We start from the raw sequence: 22,301 nt of genomic DNA, 5'->3' as shown, positions 1-22,301 counted from the left end.
CTGTGGTGTGGTGGCCATCTTGGATGCAGGTTGTGGTGTGGCGGCCATCTTGGGTGCAGGCTGTGGCGTAGCAGCCATTTTGGGTGCAGGCTGTGGCGTGGCGGCCATCTTGGGTGCAGGCTGTGGCGTGGCGGCCATCTTGGGTGCAGGCTGTGGTGTGGCAAGCTTGGCGTGAGCAGGCCCTGGAGCGGCAGGCTTGGCGTGAGCAGGCCCTGGAGCGGCAGGCATGGCGTGAGCAGGCCCTGGAGCGGCAGTCTTGTCGTGAGCAGGCCCTGGAGCGGCAGGCATGGCGTGAGCAGGCCTTGAAGCAGCAGACATGACGTGAGCAGGCTTTGAAGCAGCAGACATGATGTGAGCAGGCCTTGAAGCAGCAGACATGACATGAGAAGGCCTTGTAACAGCAGACATGACGTGAGCAGGCTGTGACACGTGAATAATTCCAGACATGGTGGTTAAATGTGGAGAATTATGAGTGGCAGATACTGAGGAATAGCAGGGTTCCTCATCAGCTATCCCCACAGTAAACGAGGAACCACTCAATTGGAGAGCAAAGTCAATATATGTTTCCAGAGTCCAGTGAATTTTCCCCCCAGGTAACTGTGAGCGAATGGGTTCATTTAATCCATGACAAAAAATGTCCTTAAGCGCCACATCATTGAAATTTACCAGATGACACAGTTCACAAAAGTCCACAACATATTCTTCTATGCAACGGTTACCTTGACGAAGGCGGAAGAGGCGTGATGCTGCATCCGAGGTGATCTGTGTTGCAAAAGCCGCTGGATCTTCGGTGGCGAAGTATTTCTGTAAGGCGAGGACCTCTGGGAAGAGTGTAAGATCCAATTTCAGGCTTTATTGAACAGATCGTGGTCAGACAGGCAAGGTCAAAACACCAGCAAACAATAACATCCAGGGCAAGACAAAAGCGTAATCCAGTAATACAGGCATGGGTCAGAATCCAGGTGAGCAGTCCAAAGTAGCAAAATAAACAGAACAATGAAACAGGGAAAAACTATGACTGTGAAACAAAAACTATGATCATGAAACAAAACTATGACTCAGAAACAAAACCGTGGCAAAACAAGAAGGCAATGAAACAAGATAAACGCTTAGTGGAGTCCGCAATCGCAAATCAATACTTCGCAGGGCCTGCATGGAAAAGGCCCTGCTTAAATCTTCACCAAACAGGAAGATACCAACGAGGCAGCAGAGGGAGCAGCAACAGTCAGAGAGTAAGGGCTCCCTCTGCTGGCCTGGCGTTACAGATCATAATAGGCTTATAATTTTTTTTTATTTATTATTATTATTATCATTATTATTATTATTATTATTATTATTATGTTTGAGAAACGGGAAAAACGAAAATTAAGATAGATTTTTCGCTTTTTTGTTCCTGGGTAAAAACAAATTATCTTATTGCTTTATTATTTGTTTAACATGAGTGGGCAGCATTGATACTTAGTCTGATTATATATAAATTATATATTTATTATATGTTATTAAATTATATCTTTAGCTGAGTCGATCCGCGCATCGGGTTGCTCATCTGGGTTGATTTCCAGGCTTTACACTGTGGAAATAGTCTGCGCTGGGTATAGTTTAATCACAATGGTAGGCTACAGATAATGAACTTAAACGGGAAAGATTGTACACTACCTCTTGTTGGATTTATGTGACTTAAATAAACAATTTTGTTTTCGATTGTTTTACTGAAGTAGACCTTTCAAGCTGTCTAGACATGAGGTGCGACAGCGCCCTGTATTTTTACAAAAGCAATTTGTAACGTATTGTTATTGTGGGAGTACATAAAATAAAGCAAATATTTATATTTCTTTCTATATTTCTGTTATCACAATGCAAGGGATTGCGCCGACCCGAGAACAACAGTGTAGCGATTTAAATGAGATATATATATTTGCAAGAAATATAGCCTATGCAACAGTCAACGATTGTGAAGAAACTTAAGTGACTAATTTGCAGAGCAGTACATCAGACGAACATTTATTATGCATGATGAGACAGATTGTAAAGACGATGAATTGAAAAGTGGCTTTTCAGTGCCGCCCATGCACAAATATTAAAGCTTAAGCTATATTTTAACAACAAAAAAAAATACGAAAACTCTTACATTTCTCTTCATTAATTGTCAATATTTCAAACGGAACGAAATCATTATATAGATCAGTGGGCGCGACACGGCAAATCCCCGACAGTAATCTTCTGCCGAGTTCTATGACGTGTTCAAAGTTTAAATTATTTGCAACGGTCGCTTTGTCGAACAATGAAAATGATTTCTATTATTGTTTTTCGACTTTATAATTATATGTATAGTTTATTTTGTTAAAGAGTAGGCTAATATGATTTTAGAAAAGGAAGCCACATAATAGAAAAATAAACTTTCAGGTTAATATTTTGTATTAAGTAGGCTACTGTACAATTACTTTTCTTACCGTAATGTCCTGATTTGATTTCCTCCACCCCATGTTCTGGTGCACCAGGATTAACTTTTGTGGCCAGGGGTCCGTTCTTCGTACCTCGCTAACTAAGTTAGCTGGATTTGATTGTTGACAATTTGGCATGATCTTGGATTGTTTGGTTCTTCGAAGCTCATCCTGGACTTGCTGTCATAGCAACAGCTCTGCAAGCTTAAACCTGCTCTGGAGCAGGTTTATTTCATGTAAACAGGATTTAGGCTGTGCTCCTGGCGGGTTATGATTGGTTGAAATGGCGAGGTCACATCTGATTGGTTAAAGTGCACAACTGAAATCAGCATATTAGAATGATTCCTGAAGGATCGTGTGACACTTAAGACTGGAGTAACAGCTGATAAAAATTCAGCTTTTCATCACAGGAATAAATTCTATTTCAAAGTATGTTAAAATATATTAAAAAAACAAAAACATTATTTTATTTTGTAAAAACAATTTGCAATATTACTGTTTTTTCTGTATTTTTAATCAAATAAATGCAGTCTTGATGAGCATAAGAGACTTCTTTAAAGACTATTACAAGTCTTACTGACCCCAAACTTTTGAACGGTAGTGTATAAAAAAATAAAAATATAAATAAAATAACATATCAAGGAAAAAACATGTAACATGGGCAGCATTAACGCGTTTAATTTGTTCACTACTTTTTGCCAGCCCTCTCTCCTTGCTTTTCCAGCCTTTGCAGTGTTCCCTTGCGTTTTAATTAAACTCTGAAACTCCTGAAATCCCTCAATCAAGAGTTCTTGCTCTGCTGCAGAAAAATACTGAGCGCGCTCCTTCCTCATGTTCGCCGACCAATCAAAGAGTTGCCGAACAATGTTTCTACTATCGATACGTAGCCCCTTTTAAGCCACCCAGTGATCTCAAATAACTTAATCCAGCTATACTAATCATCAACAACAGGTGCGTTCGGAGAACCGGAATAGCGAGCTCGTAGTTAGCGTGATCCAAATAGAGCTGTAGATAGCTCGGACCATAAGTCTGAAGAGTATGTAGTGCTTCTATTTAAAACACCAGATTTGTGAAACTGGTTAACCACAGCATCAATTCCTCCTGCTTGTGCCCAGACGTCTGATCTACTTAAGTTGCTCCCTTTTTTATACCTTCCCATTGTAGGTAGGGCTGGGTATCGATTCCAAAAAGAATCGATTCCTCGATTCCGAGCCGTTATCAGTTCAACAAAACTAACCTCTTAAACGGAAGGCTGCATATTTCGGCTGCAAGTCATCAAACGTCGATTGACGAAAATAAACGTAATAAAAACGACTCATTACTAAACTCGTCTGAGTTTAAGGATGCAGCCTTCAGTTTGAGAAGCACCCATTAATTTGCCTCTTGCTCTCTAATAGAACATTATACTAGTCTGATCCATTGCCACGAAAAGATTCGTTCGGATAGATCATTAAATGAACCAGTTCATATGCGATTCAGATGTTAATTTACGGGAGAACTGGCTCGTGTTGTCCACAATTTACATCTTAAATAAATGCTAATTTTAATCTTTCTATCAGACAATGATAACTCTGAAAGAAAACGCAGAGAGCACGTATTAGTGGCCGAGAGCGCATCTGATTGACAGCTACGCCACAAGCTCTTATATCATCCTGCATTTATTGCGAAATTATAGCTCTTATATCAGTGTTGTTGTTAAAGTTCTGTTTATTTTGTTTCAGTATATAGTTTGCTAATTTTGTCATTTTATACACGTCACGTCTTGTTTTATTCATGCAATAAATGCATGTCCACTGCTGAGCTGTGGGTTATGACTAATTTCCTGGGCAATGAATTACAATTTGAAATCAGTCAGAGCTACAGAAAAATAGTATATATATATATATATATATATATATCTTTTTTTATTTTTTTTTATACAAATGAAGCTTCATATTATGAGAAGGTAACTTTATACGACATTTACATCCTGCATTTATTGCGAAATTAGCTTCCTCCAATCCCAAAAAACAAGAATCGAAAAAGAATCGAAACAACAGTGAGGAATCGATTCTGGAATCGAATCCAATCGATTCCATAACCAGGAATCGGAATCGGAATCGATTCCAAAATTTTCGGAATCGAACAGCCCTAATTGTAGGTCAATCCCATCAACTTATTTTTAGCACTTCAGTGTGTCTGCTTTTTACCCCGTCCAACATCTGGGGACAGATTAGCTGGATATTTAAAGGCTTCCCCGAATGTGAATCAGCTGTTGCACTGATAAATATGGGGTGTGTTCTGTTCAGATTTCATCGTTCCTAAAACACATTCCCTTTGAACACTCATTATCAACTATTAGTACGTTGTAGCTTCTTCATGAGTGTTGAAACGGTACGGTCATTTGTAAGTATGCATTTCAAGTATGCATTTTGTTACAGCTTCTCCAATTAAGTCTTTCCCAGATTACGCACTTTGGGCGTTTACTCATCTGTCAGCGAAGTGATCTAACAATTAGAAGTGATCTAAGATTGTTGTAAATTATAGTATTATTCGTGTGCATGTAACGTATCAATGATGAATTCAGCACCATGGACAAGAACTGTCCTGCAAGACTGCAAACAAAAATCAACGCACAAAAATTTTGATATTGCACAAGTTTAATGTTAAATGAACATGACAAACAACAGGAAAATATTTTATATCCAGTCCATTAATTTAACACCTGGAGAATATTGTTTGACACCTCATATTGATGATAACTCTTTATTACAATTAAACAACAAAACACACGTTACATCGCGAAAACATGGGCTTCGATGTGTTCTATTGGTTCCAGATGAGACTGTGTTGACTTGTTTAGTAGTCGTGTGACCGTCCTTTCAAAAGCTATTGAACTGGATTGTGTGTCACTAGAATCCCACAAAATACAATGATGGTAAAAGTTAAACATCTAGAGCAAAGAATTGTACATTAAAGCCTTGTAGTATGTTCTTGATAGTCAAATAAATATTTAGCAACTTGTTTTAAAGCAGTGTGACCTTCTTTTCAAAAGTTATTGAACTGGATGCTGTGACACTGAAGAACCCCATAGAATACAATGATGATAGAAATGAAACATTTAGAGTAAATAATTGCACATTAAAGACTTGTAGTATGTTCTTTAGGGTCAAATAAATATTTAGCAACTTGTTTTAAAGCAGTGTGACCTTCTTTTCAAAAGTTATTGAACTGGATGCAGTGACATTGAAGAGCCCCATAGAATACAATGATGATAGAAATGAAACATTTAGAGTAAATAATTGCACATTAAAGACTTGTAGTATGTTCTTTATAGTCAAATAAATATTTAGCAACTTGTTTTAAAGCAGTGTGACCTTCTTTTCAAAAGTTATTGAACTGGATGCTGTGACACTGAAGAACCCCATAGAATACAATGATGATATAAATGAAACATCTAGAGCAAATAACTGAACTAAATTTTCTTTTAATGAAGAAACCAATACAACACATTATTAAATAGTAGAAATTGACCACATTAAGAAAATTATTGCACAATAAAAAGTTGTAGTATGTTTATTAGGGTCAAGTTAAGATTTTCCAATATGTTCATGAACTTTTAAAAGCCTTTTAAAAGCTACTGAACTTAATTAGGCGTCATAAAAGGAACCTCAGTAATTAACACAATAGTAGCAAACAAACTTACACTTCAGGCACAAATTGTTTATTAAATATATAAATCAAAAATGTGTCATATATCAACATGCTCTGGAACTGCTTTTCAGCTCAAAAGAGTCTTTAGCAACTTGCCATAAAAGTTTCATGTAATTTGTGGACGGTCCCTCCGGTGGCGATGACGTCACATCACTCCATAGGCTTGAACGTGTTTTTTAGCTTTCTAAAAACATCGACTTTGCTGAAAAATGGATTGTAGATACTGCTTGTTATAGTCAGCAATACAAATTAATTGTGAGTATCCTATTTAAATGTATATTAACAAAGCTATTGAACACATAAATCCGAATGTGTGCGAATATGAAACCAACTTTACCGCAGTCGTTTTGCTCATCCTTATTCTAAGGCCCGTTTCACACCGCAAGCGTGAGCAGAGCGTGAGCAGAGCGTGAGCGGCGCGTGAGCAGCGCGTATTTTTTTCGGCGCCCATGTTAACAAACGAGTGCATTCACACCGGCAGCAGGAGCAGCCCGTGAGCGTCAAGCAGGAGCGTAGCGTGAGCAGCGCTGACGCGATGGTTTCGGCGCCGAGTCTATTTTTGCTGCGCTGCTCACGCTTTAATAAAGGGACAGTACACTTTTGATGGCCAAAATAAATGATTTCACACAAAAGTTTTATAAAATGCACGGAACAAGCTTAAAATGCACATATAATACGCATGTCTAGTGAGTTCAACAAGAATTCAAAAATTCAAAATATGTACGCCTAGGCAACAGAAGATATAAATGTGCTTCAATTATTTAGTTTGGGTGCAAGGCAAGCATGTTGTATTAAAGAAAATCCAGAAACTTACTAAATGTTTTACGGCAGATTATTTATTTATTTATTTATTTTGCATCGAGAAAAAGCTGCTTTGATTGAGTTTTGGATTGTATAAAAGTACTATATAAATAAAGGTAAAATACAATATTAAAATATAATAATAATAATAAATAAAAAATGTAAAAAAAAAAAAAAATTATACACATATGTAGGCTCTAGCGCTACCCATATTTTAACTCATTCATGTGCAGCTTTATGATCAGGGGAGCACAATGTAAAACTTTTGTTTGTCTAGTACAAATATGTCGCTTTGTTTCATAATTACAGGGTATACGTATTTTTTGTTATTTACCTCAAAAGAAGGGAAGGTAAGGGTGACAACATGCCAAGCTGGTGGGATACAATGTAACACGTGAGGAGCACGTTGTAACATCACCAAATAACAGCTTAAAATGTTATCTGATCGAATGAAAAAAAATATACACGACAAACTTAAATATTTGGTCAATAAAATAAAATTATTTACTTTCTCAAATAGAATAATGCCATTAATATATATCTCAAAAATAGTTTTTTATTATATATATATATATATATATATATATATATATATATATATATATATATATATAATTAAAAAAAAACTCTTTTTGAGTTTGACAATGAACACATCGCAACCATGCATGTTACGACCCTAATCGCAACACACAGCTGTACAGTATGGTTCAAAATAATGTGCGCAAATAGATGAAACATTCAGAAAAACACTCCACCAGTTCTCATAGAACACAAGACATATAAACGAGCCAAAATGCTTTGTTTGTGGCCCGCGCTCCTCTATATGCTTTATGATCCCACCAATAATTATTGGGTTGAACCTGCTTCTGCAGATTCATTATCAATTTCATATTTATCTGTAATCAGTTTCATAGAAAAAAGCTGATTAGTAAATGCTTTGGAGCAGCTGCATGCACGCTCTACAAACGCTTCCAGTGTGAATACTCTTGCGAGTCTGCAGCTGCAGTAACGCTGTAGTTACGCTGACGTGCAGCTCACGCTCTGCTCACGCTTGCGGTGTGAAACCGGCGTGACATCGGAGGATACATTGCTTGCATTTCCCACTGTTTATTGAAATACACAATTTCTCCAGGTTACTAAAGTCCATTTTTATGCAGAACATATAAACATATCTCACTGCATATTGCTATGTAAACACTGTGTGAAACGAAAAGAATATAACATTAAAACAAACAACTGGTTTATTCAGCTGCTTTTGGTTAATGTGAAGTAACCTAACTTTCTGTCATATTAGCATGGCAAAGGTAACTGTAAACAAAAACTTTTCCTCTTCTGTTTTTCCTCTTTGCAGCTGGATTGGTCTAAAAAGGTGCAGTACTTTTTGCGGTTGAGTCTGTTCTAGTTCGGTTCATGTTCTCACCACAAACGAACCGCTACGTGTTCCTTTGAAAGCGTACCGAGACCACCTCTTCAAGGAGGTCTCGGTACGCTTTTTTGCTCCGCTTTTGGTGCGCACTCAAGTGCGATTGCTACATTCACACCTGCCCAAACGAACCGCACCAAGAGGGAAAACGAAACTCTAGTGCGATTCAACCGAACTAAATAAGTCAGGTGTGAAAACACCCTACAGTATGTTTAAATCTAGATTAAAGACTCATCTCTTTAGCCAAGCATTCACATAATGTATCTCATAACGTTGTACTTCAGTTACATCTGATCAAATGCACATCAACTTTCTTCAGCTTGGGCTAACCACATAATTTTTTGCTTGGTTGGAACAGCAGCTACGCTAATTATTTCTCTATTTTTTTCCTCAGTTTCTACCACGGGATTTCCATCCTGTGGTAACCAGGAATTATGTAAGATTAAGTCTGGATTTAGAATACCCGAGAAGAGATGATGCCAACCACTCAGAGGACCGCTGAGGATGCCAGCCTTGAAACAACATACAGAACTACACAATTTTTCTACAAGTTTGATTGCAACACATAATCATTACAAGTAGTGTTCATCATCTCTTTGATTACGCCATTACTGATTTTAACATTTATACCATATGTACATCGATTTGACAGTAGTCACCACTAATAAGCAACTAAATATGTTGTAGTAGCCTACATTTGTGTACAGCTGCTTTGCAACGATTTGTATCGTTTATACAAATAAACTTGAATAGAATAGAATTGAATTGGAGTTGATGGGGCATCATGTAGTGTGATGTACCATGATGTTAAGACAGGCTGCTGGTAAGACAATACGCTTCCACCCTGGACCAACCCATATGCAATTTCAACAAGTGTCTTGTCAGGTGACATGTTCATAGTGGTAATAAGTGGCTTGTCCTCAGGGCTGAATTCTGTGTATGTCTCATCAACTCTAAACATGCATGGATCTGGTAAAAGGCCCACCATCCCTCTGTAGAGTCTACTTCTGTAGGGGAATGTTTAGCTTGAAAATTGTTGTTGCTAACATTACATTTGTTATTACTTTAATAGCTATTTCTATACTTTTTTACTTTTTATGTATACTTTTAAATGCTTATGAACACTTTAACAGCATAAAGCCTTGCAATGACCATGGTATTGATGGGGCCTGGTTTCACGCCCTGACAGACAAGTAAGTAATTTTAGAGAGAATAACAAAATGCAGAGAATAACAAAGCTGAAACTATAAACTTAAAATATCTTGATATATCTTGATAAACTTGATATCTTTAATATAAACTGCATAAGTTCATGTCAAATATTAAAATAATAAAAACAAATGGTTGAAATTGAACTTTGATGCTCCTTGCTCCCAGCAAGGCAGTGTGATTGCACAAAGTAGTGCAGGAACTGGCCAGGTATGAAGTGCCTTCTAGGTTCAGAACAGATCATGGAGGAGAAAACAATGATGCCTGTGCGATGATGACCATTTTCAGGGGCTCAGAGAGAGGCAGTGCTATCAGGGGCAGGAGCACTCATAACCAGCAGATTGAGAGGCTCTGGGGTGACATGTGGCGGGGATTGACTAATGTTTATTATAATCTCTTCCACTTCCTGGAGAGTGAAGATATAGTGGACATAGATAATGAAATGCATCTCTGGGCTATTCATTAGGTCTACTTGCCAAGGATCAACAAGGACTTAACTGCCTTCATCCGACAATGGAACAACCATGGACTGAGAACTGAAAGACATCAGACTCCAATGCAAATATTTGTCAGAGGCTGCCTGGAACAACCTGGACAAAGAACCACAGCACTGCAAGAAATTTTTGGCAGAGGAGCTGAAACTGTTGTTCAAGGACCATCTGAACAAGGAGAAACAACATCAAGAATGCAGGGGGCAGCAATGGTTGACTGGCCAGACAGAGTATCACACATATCAGTGATGGGTATCATTTACATTTTAACTACTAGGGGTGTGACGAGACACTTAGCTCATGAGAACGAGGCTAGATTTTTAAACTTTTTTAAAGAAATCCTCAATGATGAAATATATAGGAAAAATAGTATTTTATTCAACAACAACAACAACAACAACAACAACAAAAAAAACCCCACAAAATGCAAAAAATGTAGGTGCATTTTGATATGAACTTGTACTTAATGAAATTAAACTTCTATTTTAATGAATTATATGCTGTAATAAACATGTAAACTAATGCTGCAATTTTTTTTATAAATTGGAGATCATGATTCTGAAGAAAAAATGGATTAGAAATCTAAACAAAAATTATGCAATTTACAAGTGGTTCTGACATAATGTTCATTGCTTAAGTCTATATTTGAACAGAATTTAATAAAAATGAAGGAGCCAGTGTCTCAATTAATAAAGACTTGTTTCACTATTGGAATCTCTTTAATGTATAATTCAATGAAAAATACTTTTTTTAAAAACATGCCATCTCCTGGCGGGAGGGGATAAGCATTACACTACATACTGTATGTGTTAGAAGATACTTTCGCTTTGATCGCTACTGTAGACAATAAGTGTTTATACACAAACTATAAGCTTTTATCCCAGTACTTGTGTTATTTAAATGTCTGTAACAAGGAAATAACAATGCTTATGTGGTTAAAAAGACTGTTTGTGTTGCTTTCTGAAACAGCAGCAGTAAGAATGCAGATTTGAATGTCTTCAATAACTTTCACATCCTAAGCGTCAATGGAGCACGTGAAACAGTTGTAATAGACATCACTGAATTGTTGTTATTCGTGAATAAGATTGCGTGGGTGTTTGAATAAAGATTGTTATATTTTAAGGAGTAGTTGTGCAGCTCTAATGTAAACACTGCAAAATGTTTTGCCACTAAACAGGCATGGCCTAAACCAACTAGAAGTCGAAAAGAAATGTGACCTGAAAATATGAAATGTGAACTTTGCAGCCACCTATGCGTGTGTACAAAAACACACATAACGTTACGTTGTACAGAAGTGCATATTGCCAACAAATTACATTAAAATCATATCCTAAATCTAAAGGCTGTACGTGTCTGTCTGTGTGTGTGTGTGTGTGTGTGTGTGTGTGTGTGTCTGTGCCTGTCTGTCTGTGTGCGTGCGTGCCTGTCTGTCTGTCTGTGTGTGTCTGTGTCTGTCTGTCTGTGTGTGTCTGTTTGTGTGTTAGGGCTGAACGATATCTCGCATGCAATATCAAATGCACGTCTTGTCAGTAAAGCCAATTCTGTAATCAGCTGATGGAGATATAGTACTGATTACAGAACCAGCTTTACTGACAAGATGCACATTGGATATCGCATGCGGTATATTGTGCAGCCCTTCTGCGTGTACACGGCTAAATTTTAATGTGTTCATGACTGATAATTTGTGTTAATCTCTTTAGGTTCCCTTCCAGATCCTGAAGTCTTGGCATCTGGTGCCAAACTGAGTCAGATTAATCCCAAGCCTTTGCTGGCACACATACTAGAGGGCATGTCAAAAGTAGAGCTGGTCCCCTCACAATTCGGTCCTGTACCTCGTGGCAGTCCACTTTCATACCAATGTCCCCCTATAGCTGCAGGTGTTCCGGATATTAATTTTCCCCCACTACCTGTGCTTGGTTGTCTGTTTGGCTGTAATTTTAAATTTGTGCCTACACACCATCAAGCACTTCATCTGGAATCTATAAAGGTTACTCACAGTTCAGCTTGCCAGACTGAAAAGGCCACAAGACTACAGTCAAAATGTACTGCTTGGGGACAAATCCGGCAATCAAGGGTTACTGCAACCAGGTTCCGGGAGGTTTGTCATGTGGTTGGTGATTCAGCTTGTCAGTCATTGGCAGCAAGAATCATTAAGGGCACAAGGCAGACAAGTGCTATGAAACGTGGCCTTGAACTTGAGCCATATATTTTGAGAAAATATTCTGAGACAGCCAGTGTTAGTGTCGTACCACGTGGCTTTATTATAAACCCGGAAGCACCACATCTGTGAACTAGTCCAGATGGACGAGTGCACGATCCATCTGAAACATTCCAATTTGGACTTGTGTTCATACACATTTTTACCAGTAAAATTCCATGACTTTTCCATGACTTTAAGTAAATATTCATGACTTAATGTTTCATGAAATGTATATGTATCAGGGCTCGAAATTAACTTTTTTACTTGGTAGCACTGGTGCTCCCAACTTCAAAAAATTAGGATCATCCAAAAAAAAATTAGGAGCACCCAATTTCTTTTTTCGGATTCTGATTAGCACACGTACATCTCGGAGATGTCTATTTGACGTCTGCATTTACATCTGCAAGACATCTACAAGACGTAGTTTGCTCATCTGCAATAGGTCTATTGGACGTTTCCTATCAGATGTCAAATAGACCTCTATCAGATGTTTGTGATTCAGAATGTGTGTAAAACTGACATCTTACAGACGTCTGCCAGACGTTTGTACACAGCAGATGCTTTCCAGATGAAGAGATCTTTAACAGACATCTTTCAAACGTACGTGTGCTTTGTGCGTTGTACAGTATATTGACACGGAGGCGCCAGAATTGTATCTGACAGAATGTGCGCTGTAGCACGAAATATACTATATTTCTACAAAAGCAGATTGTGGAGACCTTTTAATTGACCACAATAAAAATAAAAAAATCATCATACTTCACACCCCTAATTGCCATGCAGTTTGTCCAACGCCAGAACAGGGTTTGGTTGAGAGAAAGAGAGAAAAAACATCCAGTTCCAAGTTAAGCGGAGCGCAGTGTCAGTGACAGGGAGTGATTGACGGCTCAGGGCTCGCAAAATGTTAAAATCTCTGGTAGTCCTTTGGGCCCGAAAATTAATTTAACTAGCCCAAATAAAAAATACCTTCTTTTTTTTTAAATATAGAAAATCAGATAGTTTACATTTTAATCAAAAATGTTTATATAAAAAAAAGATATATTGCCACACCCCCGGACTTTCATGTTGGTTTTTCCCATTATCCCCCGCAGTTCAGAGTGTTTTTGGTTTCTCCCTCATTGTCTTTCAATTCAATTCAATTCAAGTTTATTTGTATAGCGCTTTTTACAATACAGATTGTTGCAGAGCAGCTGCACAAAAGTTTTAGGCTACTACAATATATTTAGTAGCTTATTAGTGGTGAATACTGTATGTTGAGTCGATGTACATATGATATAAATATTAAATCAGTAACTGTGTAATTAAAAAGATGATGAACACTAATTGCAATGTTATGTGCTGTAATCAAACTTGTAGGAAAATTATGTAGTGCTGTATGTTGTTTCAAGGCTGGCATCATCTGCGGTCCTCTGAGGGGTTGGCATCATCTCTTCATCTGAATCTTGTGTAAATCCTAGTTACCACGGGATGGAAATCCCGTGGCAAAGACAGAGAAACAGAGAAATAATTAGCGTAGCTGCTGTTCCAACTTCCGACCAAACAAAAATGATGGTTCAGCCCAAGCTGAAGAATATTAATGTGCATTTGATCAGATGTAACTGAAATTACAACGTTATGAGACACATAATGTGAATGCTTGGCTAAAGAGATGAGTCTTTAATCTAGATTTAAACATAGAAAGTGTGTCTGAACCCCGAACGTTATCAGGAAGGCTATTCCAGAGTTTGGGAGCCAAATGAGAAAAGGCTCTCCCTCCTTTAGTGGACTTTGCTATCCTAGGTACTACTAAAAGTCCAGAGTTTTGCGACCTAAGGGAGCGTGAGGGATTGTAGCGTAGTAGGAGACTAGTTAGGTATGCAGGAGCTAAACAATTAAGGGCCTTATAGGTAAGAAGTAATATTTTGTAAGTGATACGGAACCTAATAGGTAGCCAGTGTAGAGACTGTAGAATTGGGGTAATATGATCATATTTTCTTGACCTGGTAAGGACTCTAGCAGCTGCATTTTGGACTACCTGTAGCTTATTTATTGAAGAAGCCGGACAACCACCTAGTAGTGCATTACAATAGTCCAGTCTAGACGTCATGAATGCATGAACTAACTTTTCTGCATCAGAAACAGGTAACATGTTCCGTAGCTTAGCAATGTTTCGAAGATGAAAGAACGTCTTCACCTGGATGTGTAATCAGTCTGTCTATTTAGTGTGTGTGTGTTTTCCCCTCAATGCTGTCGGTCTTTAATGTTATCTCCTAATGTTACCACTCAGTGTTCCTGTGTCTGCCTGTTTCCCATTGGATTTATTAAATGTACGTCTTTATTTATGTCGTTGTTCGTCTGTTCCTGCCTGCAACGTGACAGAAAGACTGACCTTAACAGTTTTTTTTTTTTGCGTATTCCACCCCGTTTAGTTTTTCGTTCTGTTTTTCAGTCTTTTTGTTTCCGTAGTGTTTTCCCCATGGATTCCTTCCTCCATCCTGAATTCATCCTCCTCCGGCTGAAGCAGGGGGATTTACCGCTCGAGGGTTACACGATCATGTTCCAGCTTGTAGCACACACCACCAGCTACCCGGACGACGCGCTCTGTATGTTCTATGACGCTAGCCTCAACGGACACTGGCAAGAAACAAACCCTCGTTTCCCGCCTGTCCCAAGGAGAATCTCGCCAGTGCCACTCCAGACCCAGAACCCAGCCAACCACCCCGACGTGCGAATTACGAGCCCGAAATAGACGGAAAGCTCGAGCCCGGAGTGACAGCAGTATGGAGTGCCGAAGGGGTCAAAACTGCTGATCAGGTGCGTGAGCCGGCCATTACATCAGCGACGGTGGAGTGCTTCGTGGAGCAATAGAGGGCGGTAGAGAGCCCTGCCCACTGCACCTCCACTGGGGGTGAGCTTGAGCAACACTCTGGGGACTTAATAGACTTGATCACTGAAATACCTGTCTGCCTGGATTTCCCACCCACCCTCCCTCTTCTGTCTATGCCTGAATCTCCGCTGGTTCCGTCCAGCCGTCCTGTATCTCCGCTGGTTCCGTCCAGCCATCCTGAATCCCCGCTGTCTACCGTCTGTCCCCTTGCTCACCCTCAGCCCACCATCTGTGCGGTGGGTTCGCCGCGGGTCTGCCAGTCTCCATCGGTGTCATGGCTGGAGGATCCCTCACCATCGCCTCCAGTCTCAGAGTCCTAGACTCCGCCTCGGCCCTCCGACCCTGCGGCTCCACCCCGGCTCTCTGCTCCCTCGTCTCCGCCGTCGCCCGTCGATCCACCAGCTCCACCGGGCTCCATCGTCCCTCCGGCTCTGCCCTGGTCAGTTGTCGCCCCACCTTCGCCTCCGGACTCTACTCCTCCGGCTGTGTCTCATCGCTCCGTCCCACCGGCTCTGAGGACCTCCTCCCTCCCGCGGGCACAGCCTCGGCCCTCTGTCGCTCCGGCTCCGCCGCGGATCTCCGGATCTCCATCTCCGCCTTGGTCGCCAGAGCCTTGGGTTCTGCCTTGGCCCTCCGGATCCGCAGCGTCACCCAAGATCTTCAGCTTTCTGTCTCTGCATCGGGCTCTCCCACCACCTGTTCCGCCTCCGTCGGTCGGCCCCATGGAGTCGTCAGCCTCTCCTCCACCATGGCTCCTCCCTCCATCGGCTCCACCGTGGGATTCCATCATGGCTGAGTTCTGAGCCTAACCTGACTCCTCCTGCTCCAGCCCCTTCCTGTCACCTCCCTGGCTCCTCCCTCCGTCACCACCCTGGACTCCATCTTGTGCCCTCCTCCCGGGAGTCCGTCCTCCACCTAAGCCCCCTCCTAAGACTTTGTTCTGTTTCCTTTTGTCTGTTTGTCGGCACGAAGACGTGCCTTCCGGGAGGGGGAGGTAATGTCACACCCCCGGACTTTCATGTTGGTTTTTCCCATTATCCCCCGCAGTTCAGAGTGTTTTTGGTTTCTCCCTCATTGTCTTCACCTGGATGTGTAATCAGTCTGTCTATTTAGTGTGTGTGTTTTCCCCTCAATGCTGTCGGTCTTTAATATTATCTCCTAATGTTACCACTCCGTGTTCCTGTGTCTGCCTGTTTCCCATTGGATTTATTAAATGTACGTCTTTATTTACGTCGTTGTTCATCTGTTCCTGCCTGCAACGTGACACATATAAGATTTTATATATATATATATTTATATATTACTTAATTGTTTAGATTTTTAAAAGGCACATTAACTTTTTTCACATTTACACCTATATGTGTCTGCTGCATAAAAACATGGATTGATAATTGCAATAATTTGACCATAAAAAGCTGGAAAAAATGTATTGGAAATAAAAATTAATTCTATCACTAGGGGGCGCTTAAAGAGCGCTGAAATGTTAGTTTCCCTAGTAACGGCTGTATACAAATCAGCATTAACGCTGTTTTGTCTGACAAGAAATGAACATGCAACACGTTTCTGAGGACAGTCTGTTCCCTTCAGATACATTCATATAAAGACATCCCTGCAGCGTTTTGACTTTGAAACGTGCAGGGCACATATTTATTCAATGACATCATTGCCTTTTTGAAGATTTATCCAACCCTATCGCGATCGTCTTTCCGTCCCCAACTGTAAGACCTCTTAAAATTATAATCAAGACTTTACTTTTACTATTTTAAATATTTATAACTTTTTATGGCCTTACATTTGATACAAAACTGCGAGTCGCCGTTACCCCGCGCGACCGATCACGTGACTGATCGTGCGCTCGTTAACTGGAATTTAAACAAAATTATCAGCAATATTCTAATGTACAGAGATGGTGAAACAAATTTCCATGACTTTTCCAAAACTTTGTGGGTTAATTTAATTTTCCAAAACTTTTCCAGGCCTGGAAATTCCATGACTTTTCCAGGTTTTTCATGACCGTACGAACCCTGAGTAGAGGTAAAAAGCACATCTGCTGACAATATTGCTCAGGTTCCATTTATAAAAATTCAACAAGGACAAGCCTAACTCAAAGAGACCCACAAGTACTACTGGCAAGTCCAAGGTCAGCTTGCAGTTACTGGTCTACATTGGTGTGACTTTGTGACTGACACAAAATCAGATTTCACAGTACAGAGGATCTGGCGAGATGATGTCTTCATAGCATCAATGAAAGACAAGCTAGACATGTACTATTATAATGTTTACATGGATGTCTATCTTTCAATGGTATAAACGGACAGTTATAGTCATATATTTCAGAGTGGCCTGGGGAGGAGAGGTTTCCAAAACTCATCAACTGGTCACTGGGGTTCCTCAGGGATCAGTTCTTGGACCCCTCCTCTTCTCCATATACACTACATCTCTGGGCCCCATCATACAGGCACATGGCTTCTCCTACCATTGCTATGCTGATGACACACAGCTCTATCTTTCTTTCAAACCAGATGATCCATCAGTAGCTGCAAGGATCTCTGGCTGCCTGGCGGATATCTCTGCATGGATGAAGGAACACCATCTTCAGCTCAATCTAGCTAAAACTGAGCTCCTTGTCTTTCCCGCCACTCCAACTTTACAACATGACTTCTCCATCCAGTTAGGTTCATCAACAATTACCCCATCGACTTCAGCCAGAAATCTTGGTGTAATCTTTGATGACCAATTGACTTTTAAAGAACACATAGCTAAAACTGCTCGATGCTGCAGGTTTGCATTGCACAACATCAGAAAGATCAGGCCCTTCCTAACAGAGCATGCTGCACAACTCCTCGTCCAGGCCCTGGTCATTTCCAGGCTGGACTATTGCAATGCTCTTTTAGCTGGTCTTCCAGCATGTACAATCAGGCCTCTACAAATGATTCAGAATGCAGCAGCACGGCTCGTCTTCAATGAGCCCAAGAAGGCCCATGTCACACCTCTCTTCATATCCCTGCACTGGCTACCGGTTACAGCACGCATCAAATTCAAGACACTGATGCTGGCCTATAGGACCGGCCTACCTCCATTCACTACTACGAACCTACACTCCCTCCAGAAGTCTGAGATCCTCTAGTGAAAGACGCCTTATTGTACCACCACAGAGAGGCACGAAATCACTTTCCAAAACATTCTCCTTCAATGTCCCTGCCTGGTGGAATGATCTTCCCACCCCCATCCGAAACGCTGACTCCATTACTGTCTTCAAGCGACTGCTGAAAACCCATCTTTTTCGACACTATCTGACTTAAAAAAAAAAAAAAAAAAAAAAAATTTCCTCTCTTTCCTGATCTTCCCTTTCTAGCCCGTACTCATCTAACAACGCCTGACATATGGTATTTTTGAGCACTTCCTATGTCGATCTGCCTCCTTGGATGGATGAATCATTTGTTGTATTCCCAATTGTAAGTCGCTTTGGATAAAAGCGTCTGCTAAATGAATAAATGTAAATGTATATTGTAGTAAGATAATATTGATTTGATTTATTCTTACATTAATAGTAAGTATATGTTATGTAGTTAAGTAGTATGTAGCATATTTTGTAGTAATCTTTTGTAACATTAGATGTATCACAAATTATAACATTAAATATGTAGTACTTGCTTTTATTTAGATGTAAATATGTACATAACATGGTGAATACATTAAATTTTATATTAGATCTTCTGTAATATATATGATAAGCATACATGTTTACTTATTGTATATATTTACATTTAATACAGTGTGTGAAATAACAATGAACACCAGAACTGAGTTTTGACACATTTTTATTTTTATATGAATTATTTAAAAAGACATTTCATTGTCAAAGTTTTCATTGTGTCTGTCAAATTATTTTCGGGAACTTTAGTATAAATAATTTCAATATACATTAGATCAACTTTTACTTTACAATACAAAGTAAAAAACTTTTTTTTACAAAAATAAATAAACACATTTAATGATGTTAAGTATTAAAGGTATGCACTGCAACTAACTGAACAAGTAACAAAAAAGTTTATTCCAAAAAACTACTGTCTAAAGTTATAACTAAAACATTACTATTGTAATAATCACAATCATTCTAAAAAAATCTAATATATACATTCACTGCTCAAGAAACATTGGTCCCTGATAATTAACCATAAAACAGCAATTATGCCAGATCTGATTAATGCTTCCTGACAAGGTAAGTGGCACAACAGAATCCCAGATGTGGTTTTCCTTGACCCTTCGAATTACCCTTTCCACCAGAATTCTGAGGCGTGCAATTGTCTGTGTTTTTTCACAGTCCTGTTTGCTGAACTGCTTGGCAAATTTGAAAGGTGGAATGCTCAGTCTAGCGCCAACACTGGAGAGCATATCTTCAATGGTGAACCCCTTGTCTGCCATGACCACATCTCCAGGCTCAAGCAGGTCCAAAATGACTTCTTGGTTATTTCTTTGTCAGAGATTGAACTGGTGTAAAGCTGGGAGATGAAAGTCACTGCACCACATGGAGCTACCCCAACCAGACCTTAGAATGGGGTAGTGCTCTCAGAGTGGAGTGTCAGTGATGTAGGGCTTTCACAGTGGATTTCTGTGCAATCCAGGATGACTCGCAGGTTTGGACTAAACAAACGGTAGTTCTCTGGCATGGAGGAGCCTATTTGTTGCCTGGACATCCAAATGGGTACTGAACCCAACACAAAGAACAAGTAATTAGCCCAGGTTATAATGGTCCTGCTCACCGTGGCCACGCTTACCCCGAAAATGTCAGCAATTACTTGTTCCCTCAGTCCAGCGGCTACCCGACAGCAGTAGATGAACAGTTCATCTATGAGCTGGATCTTCCGTGCAGGGCTAGGACTTGGGAATGCTTCATGCCCCATCCTCTGTGCCTTGGTCCAGTACACCAGATTGCTGGCAGATGGACAAATAGACTCCCAGAACACCTGGAAAACTTCTTGTGAGGGAAACTTTGTGTAATATCTGATTGTTTGATCAGAAACACAAAATCTGTTCACTGTCGTTTGTTTCTCCAGTGACATTTTCTGCAGCCTCGCCTCCAGCTGTTCAATGTACTGCAGAGCCTCATCTAATGCACCTATAAAATTTAAAAAAAAAAAAAAATATATATATATATATATATATATATATATATATATATATATATATATATATATAAGTTAGTAACTAATCATGCTATTTTTTTATATCACACTGTTAGCACCAAAGACATAAGGGTGGTTCTATAATTGCAGATACATTTGGTGTCCAGATTTTTTTTCTGCTATTAACCTATAACTGTGTGATATATAATTGCTTATTTTATTATTGAAAATCATGATTTCTAGTTGTTTGAATTTGTCTCAATAATGTTACCATCAGTAGAGTGAGAATGTTGATAGTATGTAACATTATTGACAGTTATACACAGACAGAGACACACACACATAAGTCAAGTCAAGAAGCAAATACGATTTTCAGCTACATAGGACACTATTTACAGAAAAAAAAAAATTGTTATGGCCTTTTACATCCTGTGACTAATGAAAACGAGTAGCCAATAATTAAAATTGTTAATAATATAACTATTTGATAAAGCTGAAAAAAATGACACATAATGTACCTGCAATTATAGAATCACCAATAAGCAAATGTTAACATAAGTGCTTACCGGCAGGTGGGTGTGCCGTGTAATCATGTTCCTCAACTTGCACAGATTCATTGGGTGCATCTTCTAAGACCGCTGGCTGCTCCTGAACACGTACATCCATGCCCAGTTGAACGGCAGTTCTCTCAAATGCTGACAGCCTTTGAGGGGGTACATGAAAATTGTTCCATGGAAAACGACTGGGAATGACACCAACTTTCAGCCGCGAACTTCCTGGAACGTAGTCGGCAGCAGTAAAATGCTGACTACAGACATACGTGCTACCTCTCCGAATTACAAATGTAGAGCCTTCATCCCGTCTGATAGCAACAACCCATTCCCTTTTTAGGTTTTCGTTTAAAGGAAACCCATGAAAACTCAAATATGGTTGTTTTTGTTTAGAATTTGTGCACTGAGGGACGCTATAGCAACACTTATTCTTAGACGCCGACATTCTTACTCTCCGCTCTATAGATACCGGAAGTAACTTTACCCTGCGTTGCCGAACGCCGGAAACACAGAACCCGGAAGTGTGAAAAAGGCCAATATTCTGTGTTTGGCAGGGAACAGTGAAATTAACTATGTTTTAAAAAAGAATGAAATATTAGATGAAATATGCAGTGCAGAATCAACAGTGCAGAATCAACTCTGTGTTTAAAATAAGCACCCTTGCAGAGCTTCTAGTGTCATTGTACCTACTATTTCCATTTATAGAACAAAAACATTTTTTTTATTATATATATTAATGTATGTATTCACATTACAGAATATGTGAAAGAGCAGTAAAAAATTATGGCTTTCCCATTATATGAATAATGTAATACAAACAAGTAATAATAAAAAGCTGTAACAATGAGAATGAAGTCCTGAGGAGAGTATTTTTGTATAGTAGAAATGGTAAGAGTAATATTTTACAGTTTGCCACAAAATAAAGGTTTTCATTGAAATGCCTTGGTTATTTTGTCAAACAAGTTAGGGAAACAGTGGTATATTCCTTCAGATTTTCAGTTTTTAGATTATTCTCCAACTTAAATCTCCACTGTGTGTGTATATACTTCAGTTGGAGGTGATTTTTTTTTAGCACACCATTAAACACCATTTCAGTATGTATTTATCTAAGAACAATTCTCTGAGATGTTTTATTATTTGAATGTTCTTTATTTACATACCTGTGCACTTTTTTTAGACTCATCAGCGTGTGAACAGGACTTTTATTTTGAGCCGGTGCTGTGACGTCATAGATATGCGCCGCGCTCCTGCGTCTGTTTGAGCTGAAGAAAGGTTTGTGGTTTTATTCATTTTAAAGTGTTTAAATTGATACAACGCGGTCAGTCTGCTTTATAGTTTTTACAAATATTGTAAAGGTAATTGATTATTATGTTACACGAGTAACAGAAGAGGTGCGTCTCATTTCGGTCCGTATTTAGTGAATCAGATGATAGTAAACAGTTCAGTTATTCAGTGACGGAGAAACGCATCAACGGTTCAAAACTCCAGTTCAACTGAATC

The 22,301-nt window shown here is 39.4% G+C and overlaps 1 pseudogene; it reads right to left on the bottom strand.

Annotated features, from left to right (window-relative positions):
- The window catches only part of LOC141340586 (uncharacterized), a 187,090-nt pseudogene that overhangs the window by 114,895 nt on the left and 49,894 nt on the right, over nt 1-22,301 (bottom strand).

The sequence above is a fragment of the Garra rufa genome, chromosome 1 (genome assembly GCF_049309525.1).
Source record: "Garra rufa chromosome 1, GarRuf1.0, whole genome shotgun sequence".
Taxonomy (NCBI): domain Eukaryota; kingdom Metazoa; phylum Chordata; class Actinopteri; order Cypriniformes; family Cyprinidae; genus Garra; species Garra rufa.
Note: the sequence above shows the minus strand (reverse complement) of the source record. Positions and strands in the feature narration are given on the sequence as shown.